Source organism: Gavia stellata, chromosome 10, assembly GCF_030936135.1.
Source record: "Gavia stellata isolate bGavSte3 chromosome 10, bGavSte3.hap2, whole genome shotgun sequence".
In the NCBI taxonomy this organism is placed as follows: Eukaryota; Metazoa; Chordata; class Aves; order Gaviiformes; family Gaviidae; genus Gavia; species Gavia stellata.
Genome location: NC_082603.1, coordinates 31,774,907 through 31,800,178, shown reverse-complemented (window position 1 = coordinate 31,800,178; position 25,272 = coordinate 31,774,907).

Genomic DNA, 25,272 nt, shown 5'->3' with positions numbered 1-25,272 from the left:
AGTCACTTAAGTTCTCCACGTTCAAATGTGTAAGTGGCAGATGTAGCCTCTGTAATGAAATACAGAAAATGTTGCTGTAATACTTGAGATGCTTCGATTTGGAGAACAGAGCAGACGGGGTATGGAATTTTGTTTTTATTTATTGTATTGCTCTTTGTGCTTGTTCCATGAGTCTGGTAACAACATACTGTATTGTGCCACTTTGATTTAGAAGAAGCTTTACTTCAGGAGTGTAATTACCCTTTCTTTAGCGTTAGTTCATTCTCAGCACATGGGGAACCGTTCCCATATTTCTTCTTTTGTCCTTGTTGATACTTTCTTACATGACATTCTCTCCGTCCGTATGATCTCTGACCCTAGTGATGCACAAGTTGCTTCTGAGTCAAGCTGCAGATGAACCCAGTTCAGAACAGCTGCGAAAAATATTCTTTGCTTCAGGAACTGTTTGATGCCGTACTCCCTAGGGAAAGATGTTTGTTTCCCAAAACAAGAAAAAAATTTGCTGCGAACAAAAGAGAGAAAATACTAAGCATCATTTTAGCACTGACAAAGAATACAAGTAATTTAAGTCTGGACATGAATGACTTCAGCAGAGCATAGATTATTTTTCAGGTTGAGTGTGCACTCTGCAATTCAAAACACAGTTGAATATTCAGACTTTTTTTTTTGTTTGTTCATCATTTCAAAAGGCATCAAATGTATTTTACTTTTTTTAAAACCGAAAAACATGCTTAACAGTACATTTTTAAGGCTGTTGTTGGCTTCTAATGGTGAGTCAGTTTGTCCTTTATCAGAATAGCAACACATGGCTAAACTAACATAAACTCCTTCGACTGTCTTATGCACCTGGTTAGTCTGTTAGCATTTGTGTTGAATTGCAGGGAGGTGATAAGGATGCAGAAACCGTTTCATCCAGGTTTCCATTACGGAGTTGAATTTCAGCAACATCCCTCCTCGCCTGCACTATTCCCTTGTAACCTAAAAGTAAAAAAAATTGTGTTTCAACTCTGGCTGGCTGGATCCTCGCTGGCAAGGAGTATCCTTTCAGATAACCTCGGCAAAAGCAAACAGGTTCTTTGGAGATATAAAGCCTCCACACTGGTTCTTTAATTGTTACTTTTCACATGTTATTTAATGCTTCTGTATCCCCTTCTTGCAGCCCATCCAGTTACTGAGTTATATCACGTACAAATCACAAATAACGATGGGTCCTGCCATTCCAATGGCATCTTCCAGGTCTAGATGCAGACACGGTGCGAACATCCCCCCAGGGAACATAAGATGCTCCTGATTCATCACTGAGCTCCGGGATGCCATCTGCAGTTCCCAACACTCCTTGCCCTTTCGGGGCAGCCACACTTCCAGCATGGAAAGTTAATCATATCTGTCTCAAACTTTTCTTTCCAAAGTCAGTAATTCATTACCGGGGCCCACAGAGTTCAGCATTTTGGCTGAGAGCTGTTTTGATAAATTAGTTATGGACTTTATTCAGCAGTAGTTTGAAAAGTAAGAAAGTTTTATGCCAAATGGGGGGAAGATTTCAGTGCAGATACATGACAAGATGCATGAGGACCTAGTGCAAATACGGATTATGCTTTCTTTGGCTGTCGACATAGCCTTGAAATTGTGATTCTTCCTGATTTTCAATTGTTTTTAGAGGCTGCTGTTGATGTGAAATTCACCTGATTAAATTTGACTGCAGCTTGCATGTTTTGAAAGTTTTATTACGAGCCAATACTGCCTGGATGTGCAGACTGCCTGTCCAGTTATCTGTCGTCATCTTCTTTCTGGCCGGTCCTAAGAGAGAAAGAAGTACTAGGTAGCAACGTCAATTTATTTGCAGTGGTAGGGCATCATTTTAGCTACTTTCTGGGTCTAATTTCCCTCCCAGTTCTGTTAATATTCACTTTCATTAATACGATACAAAAACAGACAATCATCTCAGGGCCCTTTATGTCATCTTAATGAAAATGAAACTATAACAGTGATACACTTCCAGTGCAAGGTGATTTGACTGCAGTAGGGTAGGCAATTACTATTGCATTAACATATCCACGTTACATTAATGACGGAGTGCCACGCTTGCTATCAGGAGGCTATGGTTTACTTTGGTCTTGCATGCAGAAAGGGATCGTTAGAGTTCCATGAATAATGGAAATCAGAGAAGAAAAAAAACCTAATAGGGTATTTTATCTATCTTCCTGCCAATATAAAATTCCTTTTCTTCAGTACATATTCTACAGTTGTATTCTTTTTCCTGACAGAATGTCTTGAGTTAAAATTCCTGAATAACTCTCTGTGGGAAATGGGATCCGAGTGCTGTTAGGATCAGTGGCAGCAGCAGTTAAATCAGGGCTGTAGAAACTTGAACATGTCTTCGCAGGTAGCTTCTTCCAAGCAGGGTTTTCATCTGTGAATCAGTCGGAGACGTACAGGGTCTCTCCGTTCACGTACTGTAGCTGTAGCGCATTTGCGGGACTGGAGTAGGTGCTGGATTTAGGCAGCTAGAAGGCAGATGGAATGCGAGTGATGACACCCACATTGCCTATTGATAATTCATTATTCTTTCACCTTCAAAAAGTATTTTCAGATCTCTTCTGGTAAAAAAGACACCAGATATTTATTTTAAAATGTCTTTCTGCATGGATTACAGGTTTATTCCACAGCTGCCATTTTATTTTTCACTTATGAAGACAAGGCATCATGGAGAGAAGAGGATCCGAGATGCAGACGCCATTCCTGTGTGCCATTCCTCTGTTGGCAGCATCCAGAGGTTGTGGCTTAGAGATGTACGCTCTGCGCTGGGTAAAAAACTGGCTGGACGGCCGAGTCCAGAGAGTTGTGGTGAATGGAGTTCAATGCATTTGGTGGCCGGTCACAAGTGGTGTCCCCCAGGGCTCAGTTTTGGGACCGGTCTTGTTTAATACATTTATTGATGATCTGGATGAGGGGATCAAGTGAACCCTCAGCAAGTTTGCAGACAACACCAAGTTGGGTGGGAGTGTTGATCTGCTGGAGGGCAGGAAGGCTCTGCAGAGGGATCTGGACAGGCTGCATTGATGGGCCGAGGCCAAGTGTATGAGGTTCAACAAGGCCAAGTGCCGGGTCCTGCACTTGGGTCACAACAACCCCATGCAACGCTACAGGCTTGGGGATGAGTGGTTGGAAAGCTGCTCCGCAGAAAAGGACCTGGGGGTGTTGATTGACAGCCGGCTGAATATGAGGCAGCAGTGTGCCCAGGTGGCCAAGAAGGCCAACAGCATCCTGGCCTGTATCAGAAATGGTGTGGCCAGCAGGAGCAGGGAGGTGATCATGCCTCTGTACTCGGCGCTGGTGAGGCCACACCTCGAATGCTGTGTTCAGTTTTGGGCCCCTCCCTACAAGAAGGACATTGAGGTGCTGGAGCGTGTCCAGAGAAGGGCGACGAAGCTGGTGAGGGGTCTGGAGCACAAGTCTGATGAGGAGCGGCTGAGGGAACTGGGGTTGTTCAGTCTGGAGAAGAGGAGGCTGAGGGGAGACCTCATCGCTCTCTACAACTACCTGAGAGGAGGTTGCAGAGAGGTGGGTGCTGGTCTCTTCTCCCAAGTGACTAGTGATAGGACAGGACGAGATGGCCTCAAGATGCGCCAGGGGAGGTTTAGACTGGATATTAGGAAAAATTTTTTTAGGGAGAGAGTGGTGAAGCATTGGAAGAGGCTGCCCAGGGAGGTGGTGGAGGTACCATCGCAGGAGGCGTTCAAGGAGTGTGTGGACGTGGCACTGCGGGACATGGTTTAGTGGGCATGGTGGGGTTGGGTTGATGGTTGGACTTGATGTTCTTACAGGTCTTTTCCAACATTAGTGATTCTGTGACATTCTGTGTGAGAAAGTATCATAATTACTGCAATATCCAGGGGAAAATTTTCTCAAAGCAGGACGATTTTTATTTTTCATCTCTGTAACCTTTGGGGGAAACCATGTCTGGTTTTGTCATTAGTCTTGCTCTTTGGATCCGCTGATCTCACTTGCCGACGTGGGGCCCATTCACGCAGCTTTGCTGATACCCTTGTGAAGTGCCTCTGTCTTGCTGTCCTCCGTATTTTGCATCATCTACTGAGTGAGAGCTGTGCTGCTCGTCACGTTTTCCTAATGTGCAAAGTCCGGTGCATGCCCATTTTCAGAGCGTTTCAGGGGTCTTGAGAACAGGCAGCGCTTCTTCCACTGTGAAGGTGCAATCCCACATTTAACTCAATTCTGCCTGTGTTTCTTATTCCTAGACTATGTGATACTACATACTTGCTAGGTCAGGACACAGGGAATGGTACAGACAGCGGCAACTTTCAGATAGCTCAGTGAAGGCTGGGATGAATAGGAGTGTTTTGCACCAGAAAAACCTGTGAACTGCGGGGGACAACATTGGGCTGTCTGTCCTGCATGGAAAAAGCCACCTACGAATGCTAAGAGCTGCAGCAAATGTCTGTGATTTAGAAATTCGAATAATTCTTATACTTGCCAATAGCTCTTATGTACAGGGATTATCCACCCTCTCAGATAAAAATATGGTTTATAAAATGCGGAATATAGGGAAGATCGGGTAACCTTGAGCAGTGCTAAAGTTCCTGAGACGGGACAACAGATGGTTTCTTTGGTTGACTCTCCAACCCTCTCTTATTAGGACTGTGCTCACTTTCAGGATTTTTCGAAGTCTGGCGTAGCAGCCTGACTGCAAATCAGCCTAGGTAAAGAAAACGTCCTCTGACTTCGAAATTATTCCGTAGGCTGAGTGGTTTCTGGTTTTGCCATCCCAGGTGGCAATTTTCCCCCGCAACGTGAACGGTGAGCATGAGGTGTGGTTGCGTGGGTAGTAATTTTTACGAAGGTGATAAATAATTGATAGATGCGCAAACAGGATCTTTACGCTGTCAGATGTAAAACATTACGGGCTATAATATTGCTATTAGGCCTTTTGGCTGAGATCAAGTGTAGTGTCAGCTTTGGTTTATGTATCTTCCAAAGCAGCCTCGCAACTGATTCAGAGGTTGTGAAAACATGTTCTTGTGTTGGTTTTTTACTTTGTTCTTTTTAATGATTTTATCGGAAAATACAGTTATTTAAGTAAGTATAGGAGTTTATCCCTCATATGCTAATGAATTGACATTTACAAACAAGAAACATAGATGTCAGTAACCAGATCAGTAACTGTAAAATAATTTCTATTTATCTCATCTACTAATATCACTCAAAGAAGGCCTCGGGCTTCCAGACAGCAATAACATAAATACCAATTTAAGAGGTCTAGTCAATAAAGTGCACTGCACACACACTCCAAATGTAATTAGTTACTCCGTTCTGTTCCCATTGTGTTACCTATGGATTACGTCTATGGATTAGGCCTTCCAGAAATGTTTCTCTCCTGCTGTTTTCCCCTCGCTATAAATCAGGGAGGTCAGGAGGTAGCCCCCACCTTTGGGTGGGAATTGTTTGCCTACGAATGTACCTTCTCCATCGGGTGCTACCACCCCGCTCCAGGGAATTTCCCCCGGGGAAATCTGAAAGGGATTTTTGTGCATGATAGTACTTACCTGAGCACCCAGGGGAGGGATCTGGATATCCTATTAGGATAACATGCAAAAATTGGAGTCATATCGAGGTTACTTAGGAACTCTTACTCCGTTTAAAAAATGCAGGAACCAATTTCTAATTATGTTTTCTTGCATGTCAGAGCTACAGGTTTTCCGCCGTCAGACGGCGAGCGAGGCAGCGTGAGACTGCCCGCCTTTCTTTGTAGTTTGCTGATGGGGAATGTTAACCTCCTCCTTCTCCGGCGCTTTCAAACTTGAGGCTAATTATCAACAGGGGTCCATGTTGCATTTCTTTCTAAAGCAGATTTCAAGGCCATGAAAGCCACCATAGTCAGTAGCTGAACCTTAAAGGAGGGGAAAAAAAAAGATGAAAAGAATCTGTAGCACAAGTTGGATTTAGCAGAAATAGGTCTTTCAAGTTTTGTTTGCTTACCTTAGCAGACACAAATGAGTCAAAAATACACAGCGGAGTGCAAAAATAATGAGCTGGAAAACAATATGCCATTGAGGGGAGTGAATAGTTAGAACGGGAATGAAAAAGTCTCCCTTTTCTGAGCTTGTATACTGTGTAAGTTTAATCTTTGGAACTGGAAAACTGTGAAGCTTGTGTGGGTGTACTAGCCCAAACCTTGTAGGCCATATTAACTCATTTTCAAGTACATTTAATTGCAGAAACCTTGACAAACCATACCCTGTTGAGACCGGCAGTTGCGTTAGAACGGAAATATTTTGTGAAATTGGTTGAATTTGCCATTATTTAATTTAAGAGAAATCTAGGGAAAGATGTTATGATGTCTAAATATTCTCATTTCAATCTTTTTGGAACAGAATGCCTTGATTTTTAGTTGACAATCATACTTTCATTTAGAACAGTTTTCTCATTCTATGGAAGTGGGCAACTCAGCTATGGAGCATTTTACTAATTGTATGAAACACTCTTTTCTGCAGAACTTCCCTGCATTGAAAACTTCAAAATAGGGAAGATTTGCTCTTAACTGGGATGAAGCTGAATGTCAAAATTTAAACAATTGTTGGTATATCAGAACACATGGATCTTTTGCAGAACTTGATTTGTAATGTGAAAATAAAAGTATATGGTAAATATACCTCACAGTGTTGTTAGTCACAATCAGGTAGAATTTTAATAGAATAAAAATACTTTAAAAGTATGATTTAGTTCACCGTAGGTCAGAGAAGCAGGCGGGCGAGAGGCAGCGTGTTTGTTCTGCCAGGGCATTCTCAATGGACTGAGGAACAGCCAAGGCTGTACACCCTGCACAGCAGTGCCTATGTGCTTGTACTGAAGGTGCCATCAACCCAAGGAAATTGAATATAGAAGTAACATACAAAATCATCTGCTGTGCCGCTTGCTCATTTTGTCTGCTCGCATACCCTGAGCTTTGTCCACCCACTCTTTAAATGCCTGAAGCTTGAAGACTTCCATTTGATTTTTTTTTAGACTGTTTCTTAAACCAAATGGTACGTAACTGAGCAATTAGTCCTGGCATTATTGAAATGCCTCTGCTTGCTTGCTTTTGTTTTTCTTACTTGTCACCCTAAATATTAGGATAGTTTACAGGCTGGTTTGCAAAACAGCATGAGAGACTCTAAGATGATAATTTTTTAATTGGTATGAAGCACCTCATGATTCTGCCTAGAGAGAAGATGCTTAGGAGGGGATCTACGATGGATGATATAATTCCAGATGGTGGAAATAGCTTCCAAAGAGTCGAAAAATAATACGGAAACATTGGACTTTTACAGGGAGTGATTTCTGATCCAGACCAACACTCCAGCAGTAACCCCACAACGCGTGAGTAATATACTTCCATCCTCAGCTGTTCTTTATATGTTCCCTCCGCAAAGCATTTGAGCCCCCAAATCCAGGAGGCCTTTGCATGGCTGGCCCGCTCTACCTAAAGCTATGTGAACGCTCTTGTATTTTATTTTCCTTTAAGGACAGATTTTCCCCTGTACGACCTTCCTAGAGATCCTTCCATTCCCCAGTAGGTTTTAAAAAGTTAATCAGTGCCTTGTACAGCTCTCAGCGGCAGAAAGTGCTACAACTCAGGCTGTTTGTTCCTCAATCTACACTTGATATAAGAAGCAGCAACAATATATATCCTCATATATACACACGCACACACACTCACACCTCCTTTGGCTGACCTGGTTATTCTTGTGTTGCCATTAGCCTGCTAGGCTGTTCAGTTTAACCAGCTGCATGCACTAAATAATAGAAACATTTAATGTTTTGCCGCTTGAATGGTCCCCAACAACAGTTTGGAACAACCTCGTCCCAGCGGATTGTGATTGTGGAGCGGCTGGATGACAGCCCTGCTTCCTTCCAGCCATTTGCAGGGCTTTGGCGCTGCCGTGACTGCAGCGAGGTGGAAGCGAGGGAGAGAACATGTGCTATTTTCTGAACACTCTCGGTGCAAACAGGAGCGGGGTGTGTATGTGTGTGTGCCTGCGTGTTTACACTTCATGCAAATTCAGATGTTCCTATAGCAGCACAAACCTCTTGCTGATGCTGGAGAAGCTCTCAGAAGTTGTTTTCCTCTGTTGTTAAATTTAATTTCAATGTTTTACTGTGTCACAGAATGTGTTCTCTGCCTTCCTGCCGAGGAAGACCTTCCTGTGCAGCGCTTGCTGGCTGCAGGCATCCCGGGGTGAAAGCAGAGCTGCAAATCAACCGTGTATCTTCTGACAGATTTTATGAAGAGAGTGCAAGTCTTAGTCCCTCCATCCCCCTGTCTCTCCTTCCCCTCTCCTTGGACAATGCACTTTCTTTGCAAACAGAGATCCTTTCCCTTCATTTATCCCTCAGCCTGAAGGTCCACGTGGTGAAGTTCTTAAAAAACCTGAAATATCCAACCCAGGGGCTTGGCAAACCACCCGTGAATCCCCTGCTCGGGCCAGCAGGATCGGTGCGGCAGGAGGCTGGCACCAGGCTGGTGCCTGCGCTGGGTCCTGCCTGTGGTCAGTACAGGGAGCTGAGTCCTGGAGAGCAGCTCCAGGGTGCTCCAGCCATTACGGACGAGCTTTGTTTAGCGTGTTTAGCTTTGGCGTGTCCAGAGAAGGGCAACGAAGCTGGTGAGGGGTCTGGAGCACAAGTCTGATGAGGAGCGGCTGAGGGAGCTGGGGTTGTTCAGTCTGGAGAAGAGGAGGCTGAGGGGAGACCTCATCGCTCTCTACAACTACCTGCAAGGGGGTTGTGGGGAGGTGGGTGTTGGTCTCTTCTCCCAAGTGACAAGCGACAGGACAAGAGGAAATGGCCTCAAGATGCGCCAGGGGAGGTTCAGGCTAGATATTAGGAAAAACTTCTTTCCTGAGAGAGCGGTGAAGCACTGGAAGAGGCTGCCCAGGGAGGTGGTGGAGTCACCATCACTGGAGGTGCTTAAGGAACGTGTGGACGTGGCACTGCGGGACATGGTTTAGTGGGCATGGTGGGGTTAGTTGATGGTTGGGCTTGATGATCTTACAGGTCTTTTCCAACCTTAGTGATTCTGTGATTCTGTGATTTAATGCACCGATCAGCCCTTCTCCGACAGAGGCAGCTAATTCAGGGTAACTGAGGTGTGCTGAAGGGCCCTGCAGAGCAGGGGGTGCCTCCGTGATCTGCTGGCAACCTGCTGAGACCCTGTAACACCGGGACGTGCCTGGAAAGGGGTTAGCAACCCTGCAGAGGGGTTGGTGGCCTCAGCTTACCCCAGGAAGGCTCGGAGCTGCCTCTCGCTGTGGGGCGGGTCGTGCATTTTCACAGATTTGGAGAGGCTGCAGGAGGCAGAACCGCTGAATCGCCACGCGTGGAAAAGCCCGTCCCGCGGAGGGATGCGGGGACAGGTTGCTCCCAAATAGCTCTCAGTACAATGTGCTGGCGCCAAATGAAGCTAACTGCTGAACTGTGTCAGCTGAGACCGACGGACGAAATACCCCAACTCAGCTGGCACTCCCTCCAAATGAAGTGTTTTCTTCTCTTTGTCCAGACGGAAAATTGGAAAATGTCAGCTTTGTTTTCTGATGAAAATTCATTGTCTGCCAGCTTTCCTGAAAGCCATTGGTAATGCCTAGCCCAGCCTGCATCAACGGGAGTCCTAAAATACAGCTAGTGGCAAACAGAAGTGGTAAAAATATAGGCTGCTCTTTTCTTGTAGGTGCTATTACTCTTCTTGCCCCCCTGTGGGTGCCTTCCGTGAGCGTGGCAGCTTCTATAGATAAAGTACGCTGTTTCTCCCAAAAGAAGAGGAATTTATTATTTTTGCTACATGGGGAACCTGTCGTCTGACAAGCATTTCCCTCTCCCAACCTCTGTTCTCCTTTTCTGTACATAAATACAGTGCTTGTGCCCTTCCAAATGCCCCGGCTTTTCTGAGAAACCCAGTGTTGTACACATCAAATTGGCCCATGCATTTTTAATGCAGTCTTATTGACTGGATTCGGGAAACATAAGGATAAAACAAATCGCTATACTACGAAGAAAAAAGCCATTTGGCCAAGTGCATCTGCTCACCTTTGATTTATTTCAGCAACTTTCTCCTATATTTTCAGTCTATTCCCTCCCCTTAAAAATAATCTATTAGTCTTCTAGTATTTTGGCATTTGCATCTGCAGGCTGCTTCTCAGCCTATTCCATATTCACATTCCTTTGATATATACATACAAAATAACGACCCAGAGCTGAAACACTAGCTAAACCTGGTTTCTGATATAATCCCCGTGGTATTTAATTTTACTTTCTTAGGCATCTAAAATGATGGCTTGTGTGATTGGTATCTAAATGTATAGTAGTGTGTCTTTGAGGAGTTAAACATTGTGTTTGAGCTGGGAGTGTGAAACCTAGCTGAACAAAGCCCCTTCAGATAAATGAGCTGTGTGCTGTTTGCTCAGCACAGTGTGGATAACCTGAGCCGTGCAAACGCTGCCTTGGATAAACGCTGCGGAGGGAATGTAGAAATCCGCATTTCAAAACCTTGGCCGTCTCCTGAAGCCATCCGGGCTGTTCCTTCAGCCACCAGCTTTGGGTGCGCAACCTTTCCTGTGGGCTGCGGGACGCGCTGGGGAGAAAGGAAATTCTGAAAAGGGGTCACATTTGTGTCTCATTTGGAAAGAGGAGTTGCTTTTTCAACACGTAAGTACTAGTCTCCTCTGCTGTCTTCAAGCCGGACGTTCGTTAGGATGTGATGGAGTATGGTCCTGAGAGCAGCAGCGTGAAGGTACCATCCCGAGGGGCTTCTGGATGAGCTTAAACTTCTGGGATGCCTTTTGAGACATGGACCGTTGTGTTGTTAGCTTTCCACGCATTGCTGTTAGGTCCTGCATAGCCAGTCCACGTCTTCCAGAAGCAAAAGTAGCTCCGTTGTAATGGCCTGATAAATACACCCTACTTCAACAGCAAGAAACAGGCTTTTTCCAACGAAAGCAAGGTGGATCTTGATCTTCCTTCTCTTTTCCTTTCCTTTCTTGACTGCGGAGCCTTAGGCACCTGCGGGACTCTGTTTAAAACCTGTAGTAACAAGTACCTGTCTTGATGAGCCCTCGGTGCGAAGGAAAATGTGTATGAAACACAAATTCCAATAATCCTTCATACGCTGAGGTAGCCAGTTAGGGGTCCAAGTGACTGTGTGGCCACACCAGCAACACGTGCTAGTGTTCTGTGTGAATTAATTATGTAATTGCAAATGTTGGTGCTCGTCATGGAAGTGTCTGTGAGGTGCATTTGAAAACGGGACCCTCGCTGTGCTGATTGCTCTACAACCGCTGCAGCAGATCATTAATATACCGGCCTGTCCCTAGAGCTGTCAGTCTGAGCAGGTAAGATGGACAAAGATGAGACGAGAAGGAAAAGAGGAGAGAAGGGAATGATCTTATAGAAGTCAAAGCGCACTGACAGTGGTTGGATCCTGGTCTTTTCAGTACCACCCCAATGCACTGTCCATGGACCATATGCTTTTTCCAGGAACAAAACCAAGCTTCATGTCTATCTCCTCTCTAAATATTCACACTGCCTCGTGCTTTCCTGTATTGTGTTGCTGCTATGAGGCTGTGAGGCTTGCGCGCCACATACAGATATAAATTACTATCAGCAGCATAATAAAGAGTGATATACACAGCCATGTCAGCCCTTCTCATGCTGCAAGCTTTTATGTTGGTTGTTTAAATCCACCAACAATATTACTGCAACTTCACAAGATATTGGCGCTTTTTAGTCTAATGGGAATGATACGGCTCATTTTCAGCTGCCGTCAGGAGCAAATATCAGCGCTGTGGGATTTGAAAATAGACTCTCAGCATCACGAGGATGGTGCTGACCTGGGGACTTGGAGCAGGTCCTTCAACGGGAGCAGTCCGGCAGGCCAGAGCACTGGTGCAGGGCTGGCAGTGAAAGTAACCTAGAACTCATTGTAGACGCAGGGTATCATCATGCTTTTGCAGTTTACAGCCGTTTACTAGTGTGGGAAAGGATAGCTTGTGAAAAAAAATATAAAAAAATCAGTGGAATGTAAATCCTTCTGCATTAGGATGCATTTTCCCTGAAGCATCCCTTAACCAAATGTGCTGTGAGGTTCCCTTTGTCTCAGGCAGTATTTTAGCCGTTCTGAGTTTTAAGTGACGGATGTATAATTCTGTGACATGTCCTTAAAGAAACATATTGTGTCTGTGTTCGGTGTTGACCCAAAGCCAAAAGTGAGAAAGGTTTTTGCAGATTTTTGTATCCAGTAACTTCAGGGAATAATGCTCTTTAAAATATTTCTTTTAATAAGCTTAAGTGGAGAAAATTGAAAAACATCATTCATACTTTGATGTCCTAAAGTGTGAAATCTGAATAGCATACTAGTGACTAAATTCTATCCCTTGACCATGGAAAGAGGCAAGATTTAGGAACATCTTAAGATCAAATAAAATAGGGTCAGCCTTGTGATGTAGTGGCTGTGCGATTCATTGGCATACGGGAGTCATGAGTTCAAGCCCTGAGCTCCATATTTCTCTTACAAGCTGACATCCCCAGGGAGGGCTGCAGGGCTAATATTTTAAACACAGTCCTTGAGAAAGGCTTCGGACCAGCTGCATGGGGAGACCAGTGGTTAGAAAACTTCCCTAGGACATGGGACACCTCAGTTTGAACCTGTTAAGCTACAGCTTTCTCTGAGATTTTGACTAAGGTACTTCCGTAAAACAGAAATAAAAGCACTTTTGTGTCTCAGTAAGGTGTTTTGCGCATTAAAGACACCCCAGACCAGAGTTTAAAAAGAGTTTAGGTGCCTGAAGATTCAGTTACGCAATTTGGAAAATCACTCGTGGTTCCCGGGTGCCTAACTTGGTGGCTTCACTGAATTTTTCGTAAGCTGCTCAGCCAGTATTGACTGATACACCCAGATAAATGAACCTGGAGACATTTTCACTTCATGGCATGATTTTCAGAGGTAGCTTTAAAGACTCTTCATCTGCCATGGGAAAAGTAACATTTGGGAAATAGCTCTAAAACATGGTTAGACCCCTACTGCAGTTTATTAGTATTCTTCATGCAAATCAATGTGGAAATAGTGCTCTGAAGATACCTGCTTAGAAATCTAAATACTGACAAGACTGCAGGAAATTGGACATACCAATTCTCTGGCCTGACCTTTTAATAACCCTGATACTAAAATATTCAGGTTGTTGTACACAGTCTGCTTTGATTCATGTTAGAAGAAAAATGGTGTACCCCAGAGCAAGGAACCTGGCCAGCTGTGAAGGGCTGCAGCTGATGTGTGTCCTCACCTCCGTAGCTGAACTCCAAAAGTCTGTAATTGCATGTGAACTTCAGCATCTTCTTTCCGAAATCAACTGATCAAGAAGTTGGCTGTAAAGCATTTGAGATTATGTATGTTTGTATGTATGTATTTAACAGGAAGCTTTTTATGGATCAGACAGAACTGAGATGGTATCAAGGATGCTCTAAGCCTTATGGATGTGGATGATTTGGCCACAGCTTTATGATGATACTACTACTAATATATGTACTACCTTATGCTCAGAAAATGTATTCAACTTTTACCAGCATGAATATGTTAACACTCATGGTGCATTGTGTTTGCCTTCAGCTTGTTTAGGAGGGTGTAAAGGAGCTTTATTTTGGTAACTGCATTTTGATAGACCCTTAACACCTTACTGGCTATTGACTTTAGGCAATAATCTAACCTTCATTTATACCTGAGTTCCTCAAAGTCGTGCTTGCCCTCCTTCTCTAAAATGTTTGGAAGAAGACAGTACAGCTCTCTTCCTGGGCAGGAAGGAGGTGGATTCAACCCATAACTGAATGCCTCACCTGCCCAAGACACTTAAGGTCGGAGTGTGGTTGGCCAAATTTCACCTATAGTTTATGAAGAGGAATAGACCCCCCAGGGATTCAGTGGATGGAGCATTGCTCTTTCTGCTTTGAGTAAGGGCAACTGAGCTCCCACCTTTCAGGCCTCATTATAGAATCACAGAATCACTAAGGTTGGAAAAGACCTGTAAGATGATCAAGTCCAACCATCAACCAACCCCACCATGCCCATTAAACCATGTCCCACAATGCCACATCCACACATTCCTTGAACACCTCCAGTGATGGTGACTCCACCACTTCCCTGGGCAGGCTGTTCCAGTATTTTACCACTCTCTCAGTAGAGAAATTTTTCCTAATATCCAGCCTAAACCTCCCCTGGCGCAACTTGAGGCCATTTCCTCTTGTCCTGAGGAAGTGCATTCACATGCATTAAGTCAGGATGCATGAACCCAGGCCATGGATGTGGAGGGAAGGATCGTTTTTTGACTTTGCGTCAGGAGACCCACCTATGCTTCCTTAATCGACTTAGCTGGGGTGGCTGTAGCAGTAACAGCATGGTACATCAGGCTTTACCGCAGGCTATAAAGGCATTTCTAGCATCCCTGGATGCATTTTTATGTACCTTAATAAGCCCATGTACCTGTGGTTTTATTGCTGCAGAATTCTGCTGTTAGAGCAATGCTTTACTTGTGCTTTTATGCAGCGCCCGTTACATCTGCTTTTGAAGTATCTCTGGGAAGAGACAAACCCACAGAGATGTGGGCAGAACACGGCATTGAACCTCTCCCCCAAGTTCTTGAGTCAGAACCTAGGCGGTGGACCACCCCTCTCCTTCCTCACACATGTATTGTGTTGTTCTTCTTCTTTAATTCATAACAATGGATGCAAAGAAGATAAGTGACTTATCTGGTTGCCGTCTGAAGCTGGATGAGAACTTGCTGGCCTGTTCACTAACCCGTAGCCATCCTTCCTCAGAGCCTATAGAGTACAGAAATATTAATGTGTCCTCTTTTCTTTATGGCTTTAATTATTGTGTGCACTGGGTATGATGATAAGTGGATATCTTTGTGTTAAGCAGCTAACTAATGTTTGGAACGTAGTCTTTTGTTTATTGTAGAGTTTTGCATGAAACTATTCTCAGCTGTAATGGAGTTCATGAAATACGTACTGTAGATTCAGAATGTTAGAGACAAAAAGATGAGGTCCTGCTAAGGGCCATCAATGCGTGTTGACTTCTTTTGGTCCTACATACATCAAAAAAATGAACTGAAACCCGTTGCTGGAGGACTGATTGCAGCTAAAGTACCTTGTTTAATCTCACACGTTCAGGATGCCTTGTGAGCCGGGAAGGCTATCAAGATACAGTTTTAATTAACATTTGCTTTTTAGATAATGTGCACAGTTTATTTTGGCAAGAGTTCATTGAATATGAAATTTCATAATTAAGATACTTAAACCTGCAATATTTTGTTTTCTGCAGTATTTTTTCCAAAATGGCATAAATTCTGCAGCGTTTATTGCCCAGTAGACAACTACTACAAGAAAGAGCAATTTCTCTCCCTTCTTTTTTTAATCTGCTTTTAACCTCTTGGTTTTGGTGCCTTGTTAGGCAGCATCTTCTTTTCACAAATGTGTTTGAACAATCACAGAATAAAAATAAAGGAGAGACGGTATAAATATAAGTACCTATTTCTAAGATAATTAAATACAAATCTTCTATTAATTTGTTTTAATATGCACATCTGAATGAACTCATCACTGTATCATCTGAACACCCCACAAAACTATGTAAATCAGTGAGTCATCACAGATAGGATATTTCTCTTCTGTCCTTCAGAAGGAGCCAGACTCTTGAAACAGTATGTTTTACATATTTAGAGGTATTAAATGCTCCTTTCAGAGATATTCAACGTCCTGTTGTAAAAGGAACAAGCAAAATAGTATGATAAACCTTCCATGGCATAGATGGTGAGCTGAAAGAATTAATGATTCTTGGATGTTCCCCTTTTTTTTCATGGTGCCTGAAATGGAATTTGCTGAAAAAACTTAGTTGTGCTTTATATTTTTCTGTGACAAATTCTTAAGATGAGGCTAGAAAGCTCTAAAACCAAAGAGAAATGGTTGATGAACAATGAGACCTTCTGTCTTAGCTCTGTATAATGTCAACAGATTTTCACAAAAGCCAACGTTGTTAAATAATGTCAAATTAAGAGGGAGAAAACTGCTTCTATTCCGGTTGTGTTGGAAGGGGTTAGGAAAGAAGAGAAAGATAAAATTGCTGTTCAGAGTCATTGCTGGACAAAAATGAGATTCTTCAGAGCACTCGATGTCATTGGTAGGTGGGAAACATGCAGATCTGTTGGGACACTGTGACTTTATTATTTATTGAGGGACTTCCAGATGAGCACAGGAGGAGCGTAAAATTGAAGAACAGATTAAGGGTAAAAGGTTATTTGTGTTCTAGCTAAATCCTCTTTCTTTTGGATGTTGTCAGTAATTCAGTCTTTAACTACGAAGTAGCCCACCCTGAGAAACCACCAGGAATCCAGTCCACGAGGTTTGAGGGGTCCCACCTCCTCCCCGCCTGCTTGGCGCGGTGTGTGTTGATGTAAGGGTTTACAGACCGGGAGGAGAACAACTCGCTCCGAAGAATACAGATTTTTTCTGAACTGCTCAAGTTATTTCTCTGTTGTCCAAAGAGTAACTGTGAGGAGAGTTGAAATCATGCCAGCCTCTCTGCATGCACCATGAAAGCAATAGCTTAAATCCGAACTGCCGGGCAGCCTCCGCTTCCCCAGGGCTGGGAGACAGCTCTAGCTCCTGGTCCCTGGAAGGAATTCATCTGCACCCAGTGCCTGCACCCAAAATTTAGCGTGGCTATGACTTTTTTTCACAGCTTAGCGCTTACATTTAGCTGTGAGATAGGTAAATGTGGTCAGTCCAGCAGTACCCATCAGGGCATTAGCGTCTGCCGAAATATCTGGGGGTCCTGGACCAGGTTACAGCCTGGGGGAAGGTCCGTCTGGGACCTCGGTTCTCACCTGCTGAGCTGGGCTGAGCTGTTCCCGGCTGCAGTCGAGAGTAACCCCTGCGATAAACCACACGTTTGCTCAGCAGAGGCACTGGCTGGAGGAATGCTGCATTGATTGCATCCTCAGTATCTCAGAGGGCCTGGATGCTAATTAGCATCGGCGATTGCTGGAGGGGAGGATGGTGCCCATTGGACTCGGAGGGGCGTAGCTTGCCCTTTCTGAGCGATAAATCTATATCGGTTAAACTGCCTGCGTCGGAGTGTTTGTGGAATCAGAAACAGTGTCTGCAAATTTGTGTGAAGTTAATAGTCTCTGTTAGCACATCATCACAGAGACGGGCGACCCCGCTCAAGCAGACGTCCTAGATATTAAAACAATGTTGAGAAGCTGGAATTGCGTCCTTTGAGTAAGGAGGGGAGGAGATGAAGAACAGGCCTTACCGACGGATGCAAAGCACTGCAGGGAACTAGTAGAAGAGAGGCTGTGAGTTTATTCAAACTAATGCCAATATTTGCATGAGGGTCCACAAATGGAAATCTAAGCTGCTTACCAAAAGAATACGGGAATTATTTCTCTACTGTCAGAATGACAGCTAACAAGACTGTAACCAGCCAGAGAATATACGTGTCTTTAAATGACCATCATGTATTATCCTCAGAAAATAATGCAGTCTCTTCACAGCTTCCATGTCCCTAAAGTATGTGCTAGTCATTAGCTGTTACGATGTACATAACCATCCTTTCATTTTGAGGTCTCTTCTTCCTTCATTTTCTTCATTGTACATTAGAGAAGTAAAACTACACGCTGTTTTAATCCAAACGAAAATTGCTACAAAAAAGAAAATAAAATCTATCATTTTATATGCTGCTTAGGAAAACGGTTAGTAGAAGTTCTTGATGCCTTGGCCAGGTACTTCTGTAATTTTGGCCTTTGTGCTCCTGCTTTACCCATATCTTCACGTTTTTGCTCAGTTCCTTTTAATCTGTATTAAATATGTTTACATTTAATTCCATTACAGGCTCTTAAGTGGTTTGCTGGGGCTTTCCACACTGCGTGAAAAAGAGCTAGGTGTGCCATACGCCGCATCCCATTTATCCATCTAGAAGTGGGTGGACCAGGCAGGCAAGACTCAGGGGAAGGAGAAGGTGGATGGGTTATAGGCTAATGGGTTAATAATGACCGCGGACTGTGCTGTGTCTCTATCAAGTTCAGCGCCTTTGTAGATGCAGCTGGGAAATTGTACGAGATGGGTTTGCTCAACCACAAACACGCTTGCACAATAGAGACGAAAATGAAAACCAGAGATAAAAGAAGCGATACATTAGCTTCACAGAAAGCTGCAATACAAAGGTTTCAGGAAACCCTATTTTGAAGAATTAAGAAAGTTTTAGGAGGTAAAGTGAGATGGCTGGAAGGGATGTGTGGAACAATCAGACATTGCTGTGCCTTAAAGAGGGACTTCTCAGAGACGGGGGCTAAAAGTGGATGTTGAAACAGCCAAAGTAGTGAAAGATGAATACAGAGCTGAGTTAAATGTGAAAGGACAAAGATAAGCTGGAGTTAGAGTCAGCAAAAAGAAGAAAAGAAGCTCCCTTAGAAATGATCTATGAAGGAGAAGGAAATTCGAGGAGAGCAAGCCTGTAAGAAATGAAGAGAAGGGTCTATTTAAATAGTAATTCAAATGGCTAAGGTGCTAAAATAATTTTTCAACATTTCTGTAGCGAAGAGAAAGATTAGTTTCTGGCTCCAGGGAATTAGTATCGATAGCCATTTGGTTTTGATGTATTTTGATTTTGTATTTTGCCCAGTGGTTGTGAAGGGGTGTTATGTGGTTATCTCTGGCATCCAAGAATATCCTAGGAAGGCTACAGGCAATAAATGTGGATGTAAGTGATGAAGGGTGGGGAGGAGCATGGTGAGAGCCCTTGGACCTTTGCAGCTGAGGAAGGCCAGATGCTGTGGAGTTACAGGGCCCGCGGAGTTAACCTGGCGACTCTGCAGCGGAGCAGCGGTGGAGGAGCTGATGGGCTTGTCTAACATTTAGAGGTGCAATGTTACAAGCCTTGATCTAATTAGCACCTTCTGAAGCAGTAGCCAGGGCAAGCCAACGGGATGTCTGTGTGTCTAAAGTAATCGAGAGAGTCTAGGGGGGTGCTAAAAGTGTGACAATATGTCTAAGCTGGCATTAAGTGGGTTTTTCAACTGAAGGCTGTAAGACAACACCCTTGGGTTGGGTACTCGGGCCAGCAGGACACGAGCCTATAGCAGCCCTACACCCTGGACTGACTGCGCTTGCTCTTTTTTTTCCTCTTGTTTCTTCTTTTCTTTAATGTGAAAAAAAATCCTTTGCTCCCATTTGAAAAAAAAAACTTTAAAGATGAACACGCTGATGTTGGTCTTCTGCAGAGGAATGAACTTCACCTGCAGGGGCTTAATTAGCAGTCACTGTGTAAACAAAATGGGCAAATTATAGTAAAGTGGAGCTGATAAAATTGGAGGAATCATGGGTTACCTGGTGAAAAGATAATAGACTACCAGTTTGAAAACAGTATGTAAAGTGATTCTGGCAGTTCCATTTGAAAAATACCTTCTATCATCAGTAAAATAAATGGAGCTAAAATCGCTGGTGTTAGAAGGCTGTGAAACTAAGTGCAATAACGAATACAAGTTACAAAGAGTAAATCCCACTAAGAAAGCGCACTGTGGTTTAAAACAGAATCACCACCTCTTTTGGCAGCAGATAATGCAATTAATGTCATAAATTTGGATTTTTCCAAAGCATTTGATACCGCATTTCAAGAAATCTCTTTGACAAATTAGTTTAGTGAGGCTTGCGATGTGAAGCATGGCCAAGAGGCTGCGCAACAGAAGCTGAATGATGGATAGCCAAGTATTGCAGTCAGGAGAGGTACCTAATGGGGTTTTCTGGGAAAGGTGTTAGGCCCAGTTTTATTTAACCTTTTCATTAATGAGCTGGGAGACGGAGTAAGTGTGCAAATTAATGATCGCAGTTGCAGAAGATTTGCAGATAAAAAGGAACAGAGAAATAAGGAACGTGGGCAAAAAGATAACAAAATGCCTTCACCTTGAAAATACGAATGCAAGTGTCTATATAGCTTAGGAGAGCTAGTTGGAAACACAGAGCTGGCACTGATATAATAGACTGAGGCGGTAATAGAAGGAAACAAATTAGACGTAAGTTTGCAATTAAGTGTGCCAATATGAAAAATAAATATAAATTTGAGGTGTATTTGTCAGCATTTCATCATAGTGCAGAGGATGTGACAGTATGAATCACATCTCTTAGGACATTGGATAGTCAGATGGGAGGAAGTATTAAAATATACACTGTGAAAAATAATCTTATATTGGCAGGTGGATGGTCAAAATGATATACCGGTCTTTTACCTATACTCTCTATTTCTCTAAAGTCGAGAAACAAATAGTTTTAGCCTGGATTTGTTGTGCCATAAAGCTACACGAAATGCAAACCGAGAGATAAATCACACAGATGACAAAAGGGATGAAAAGGAAGAGGAAGAAGTCCAAAGCCTGATGCTTAGTACGTGCAGTTTCCAGCTCTTGTGACTGAATTCTTTTCCTCGTAGAGAGTTTATTCATACGTGATCTGTACTTTCTGTGGTGCTTCCGAGCTGACGAGCGCTGTGATGTGACATCTGAAGGATTTGGGAATATGGAAGAAAGGAAAAAAAAGCAACAGGGGGAAACCCACTTGAATTTAAGGAAAAATAGAGATAAAATGCAGCTTAACAATAATATTTTGGGGCTATTTCAATCAGATTGCAAAAACTCTTTGTATGATTGCAGAGGGTCCGGGATTTTCTGTGAAACAGGTGCCTCATTAAGTTAGGCTTATGTTAGGGAAGGCTTGAGAACGAATGTTTTTGGAGAGGGTAGGAATAAATGGAAATAACAGTTCTGGGCAACTGTTAGTTCAGAGCAACCATCAAAGCCCCCAAAATGTTATTTTTAGTTGCAGGTGGCTGGCGAGAGAGAACTGAGCGAGCTCCTCTTGTTCTCTGCTGAGGGGCTGGGTGCTAATGAAGACACCGGTTACGCAGGATGGAGAAACAACAGCTCACGCTCGCCGTGCTTTGTACTTCCACAGCTCTTTTCATCAGCAGGTTGCAAGTATTTGTCCAGATACTTTGTTAAGTGGAATTATGTGCTGAGCAGTGAGAGAGCTTGCAATTCAGGTATAGTCTTTGGTGAGAACACAAACGAACCAACAAAAATGAATCCCACTGTAGGTTTTTTGACCACAGGGATGAAGACTAACAAATTCAACCTGGCTTTTCTCTGGGAAGATACGTAACTGTTCTTAGAGACTAGCTGTAATTTGAGGTTACACATATTTTCCTTAAGGATAAGTTACTCAAAGTCCTATATAAACTATCCTTACTGCTTTTAGTCCGATGCATGTAGCTTAGACCTGGGTTTGAGAGTGCATTTATTATTTTCATGAATTTGGCAAAGAGTGTAGGTCTGCTTTGGTCTGTAAGTGCTGGTGAATTGTTCCCTCTTTGTAATTTATGATGTGCAAATGGATCCTTAAGACTCCTGGCGTTGCTCCTGTTCCCTCCTTGGAGGACTGGAGTTTTCCTGAGTTTGAGTGGCTTTTTGGAGGCAGGACGTGTAGCGTGCAGTAATTTCCAAGCAATTTGAGGCATTTCTCACTGACCCAGGCTTGTCACAAGTGTACTTTGCAGGTTGTATTTGCTGTTTGTCTGTGTTAGCCTCCACCACGTCTTAGGCATTTTCCCATAGAAAGGAAAGCCTTGAACTCACGTCGTATTTATAGGAAAAGTTTATGCTGGTGGAGGGTAGAGCTGATGATGGTTAGGGCTGGTCCCACACTCCCCTTGTAGTAACTCCTACCTCCATTCTGCTGCTGCCACTTTTTCCTGGGGGACAGCAGCCACCGCACTGCCGCGTCTTGAGACTCACACCTCCATCGTGCTGCTCGGTGACCTGCACCATGGGCTGTCCCTAAGGAAACAGCATCAATAATAGGGTGCATCCTGCTGGGACATCTTCATCAGCTGTCTACCGGCACGGTTCTCCTGATTTCACTGTTTTCTTACAGAGGAGGAGAAATCCTTTCAAAATGTGATGGAAGGAAACTGTGATGGCACTAGTGAAAGTTAACATTTTGGAATACCTCTTTGGAAGAGGACAATGTGAAGTCGTGAGAGGATATATGATACTTGCTTTCTTGGCATTATTTTTATGGCTGCTATGGGGAAATTTGCAAAATGTGCTGTTCCCCAGTGTATGGCTCTGTAACTGGTTGGTAAGGGAAAGTGCTGAGATGCATTTTCTCTGTCTCATGTTTGATCTTTTTTCTTTTCAAGTCCAACCTGCTACGGCATTCATTTATCATAATCTAATATCATGTCCCTATTCACGTATGCTGGTTTTGTCCTGCCATTTATATACCTGCAACCTTCTGTATAGGCATCATTAATGTATGAATGCAGAATCAGCCCTTATATGATGCATCGTGATTAGGTTCAAGTGTACAGTGTGTGATAAACCTGCTGTATCCAGGAGATGCATTAGAGAACTCTTTGTTGCACATGAATCACCTACCTGATCAACTGATGCAAAATATTTTTTCTGTTAAAGAACAGGAATGAAACAGCGCCCTTTTCCATAAATAATACTCCGTTTTGTACATACACGCGACTGAGCAGGAAACTAAAGGAAATATTTATGAGCGATAATAATAGTTAATTTTTTTAAAAGCAGTATAAACCCATGTGCTGCAGGTCACATGGCAAGCCTCAGTTGACATAAAATCAGAAGAATCAGTCTTTTATGGACAAGATATTCCATAAAGTCGGGGGTTTTGTGCATCCTCCAGAGTGTCTGATCCGCTCTGCTTAGGGATGGGCTGCTGTCCCACTGTGGCAAGGCATCTCCTGTCTCCCGAGTGTGTTCTTGCCTTGCTATGCACTTGCATTCCTATTTAGTAAAGGTTGTAAAGTGTTGGTATTTTGTTTTGCCCGGTCTATTGCATCTGCCGTTCAGCTGAGCGCATTGTGTGTGAGGGACAAGAAGTGGCTCCTGTGTTCGAACCAGTGTCACACGGGCAAGCCCAAGCCATCCCGCTGCTGAGCTGCCCAGAGACCTACATGTGATTTGCCTATTCGTGATGGGAAAGCACAGGTGCCCTGGCCCAGGGAGCTGTGATCCTTCTGCAGCTGGATACGCTTTGTGTTACTAAACTGAAGATTGTGTGAAATCAATTGGGAGGGGGAAAAAAAAATCAATGCCTGGTTTTTCAGGATGAAAAGGCAAGATAGCCACACAATTAAGCACTGGAACACATTTTCTACACTCTTGCTGTCATGTTCTCCTGATTCTGTGTCTTGGCTGTTCAGCAGAAATAATTAAACTCTCTCCCATGGGCAACAATTACTTGCTTAAAATATTTGAGTAAAAAGAATGCATTTATAATTACCTACCCTTTTTGAAGGTGAAAAAGGAGATTATCTTTTGATGAAATAAATGTATGTGGGGAGAATTCCCGACTACCAGAGCATCACACCCTATGGCGCTATGAACGGTGTTCGTCGTCAGATGTGATGCACTCGACGGCGTGTCTCCAGCCCTCCGGTACGTGTTAGCTCTGAAGAACCGGTGGAAAGGTTTTGATTTCAGAGTTAGGCCCAGGTCTAAGCCCCTGCCCATTCAGTCAGAGATGTTTATTCTGACAAATCTGCATATGGACTTGGCATTTTTAAGCAGCAGGAATGAAGCGGGAAACATATCCAATTTGTACCTATCAAATATCACCCTTTTATTTAGTCATACCGCGTCTTCCCTTTTCATGCTAAGAGTTGTCTTTGTTCCTTTTGACTCTTACTCCCAAGGGAGTGAGATTTGAAAGTGTTTCATGTTTCAGAACAGCCTTTTTCCCCCTCAGATTTGTTTACTGATCCATCCTTGGTAAGACCTTTTAGTGAATGTGATAGGAAGGTTATTAAAAATAAAATATTCATCAGGAAATCACCCATAAACATGTGGGCTGGTTAAAATTCAATTCCTAATTCTTTCAACCTTGACATCATTTTGCTTTTTGCTTAATATCTCTGTATACAAATTTCTGAGCTAATTTATTTTATCAACTTATGCGTATTTCAGTTGTTCATATGACTTGCTGTTGTCTGCTTAATAGCATCAAATAATGTGACAATGGTAAAAATGACAATGACGAACAGAGAATTGTGACAGATTGGCTGAATTTGAATGTCTCTTACTGAGAAAAACGTTTCAGGAGTGCCATTAATTGCTTTCACAGCAGTGAGTTATGTTTGTGCATCTTGTCTGTCACTTGGTGCCTGTTCCTGCTCTTCCCATGCGGAGGGGTGCCGACTTTTTTCTTTTGACTGCCTGGGCCAGTGGTGCAGGGAAGCCAGGACAGGGAGTGCAGGAGAGAGATACGGGAGGGAAAGCAAAGAAAGTTGGTCCTGGGCAGAGGCGGGAGCTGGATTTATCTGGGTTATTAAATGCAAGCGGGACGGAAGATTGGTACAAACCGGCCATCTCTGGGAAGCAGCACGACAGCGATGGTAGTGAGCGGCTGCCACCTGGTAGCTCTGGTGGGTCGCACCATTTCCACTGCCTGATTCCCACGGAGGCTGAGACGGTCGATAATGCTCATTCTGGTGGTTGTGTTCTTCACTTCCTAGAAAGATGGTTCAGTTCTCTTACTTCTGCCACTGGCTCTTCCTCAACACCTTTTCTCTTTTCAGCATCCTTCTGTTTTCTCCCATCACTGTCCCTGCTGTGGAGCTGGGCATTTGTGCTGATGTGGTCGTTCCCTCAGACCTTCGATCCTGTCATGGGGGAGAATTAAAATTACACCTTCCAACACTCTGTTCTCCGGTTCCCCTCTGGGTTCAGGTGCATTGGCTGCCAGGCAGGGTAGACCTTTGTTCTGTCTGCTCTCTAAGATGCACTTGGGCTGAGGAGCCGTACAAAAGCAGGTGGCTCTCACTTATCCCGGACCTGGGAAGCTTGTACGGGGCTGGAAGAGCCGCCCCTGTCCCCTGTACAGGCAGATGGGCTGAATTTCAGTCTAGCCTTCAGTACTTTGTTCTGGTTACTTCTTCCTGTCACGTTGGGGTTCAGTAGTGTTCTGCTTTCTTTGTCAGCTCCAGTTTCAGGTGGTTTATGCATGGATTTTAGACTTTTTAATTAGAGAAAAATATGCTTCAATCCTTTGGACATCTTGCTTTGCAAATCAGTGACTGCAGCCAACAGTTGCCTGTCAGCTCGCAGTATGTGTGATAATTGTAAAGGTCAAGTAGGAACCTGCCTCATCAGAGAGCTACCAGCA